Raw genomic sequence first — 563 nt, forward strand, 5'->3', positions numbered from 1 at the left:
AAATATTTTTAATATTAAAAACAAAAATAAGACTTAATCTAAATATTAGAATTTTACTCTTTTTTTTTGTAATCAACTAAAATTATTTCTCAAATGTATACTAATAAAAAATAGTAAAAAAGTAACATGGGACCCGCCTTCAAACTTTTGTCACCCACAAAATTCATAAATTTCTTTCAATCATGGCAGACAACTTTATTTTTTGTACCTTTAGCCACCTAATGACTTGAAGAGTTGAAGCTACTTCTCCACAAATTGGAGCCCACTTTTTTTTTTCTTTTTCTTTTTTTTTTTTTCAAATAAACTCAAAAGTAAGTTAATTCGCTAGAGTACGTAACTATGTATGAGAGTGTATATGTATTGCATCGCATGGCATCTAAACATGAGTCATCAGCATAGTAGCTAGAATCTTTCGATATTACGATTTTATAAAATTTGTACTAAATCTGACGATTTTATGATTTAAATCTTATTAAAATTTTACGTTTTACATTTTTTATTTACTTTTTCGATTTCACGTAAAATCTCGATTTTCTCTACCTTACTCATGAGTGCTTATGATA

The sequence above is a fragment of the Arachis ipaensis genome, chromosome B02 (genome assembly GCF_000816755.2).
Source record: "Arachis ipaensis cultivar K30076 chromosome B02, Araip1.1, whole genome shotgun sequence".
Lineage (NCBI taxonomy): Eukaryota > Viridiplantae > Streptophyta > Magnoliopsida > Fabales > Fabaceae > Arachis > Arachis ipaensis.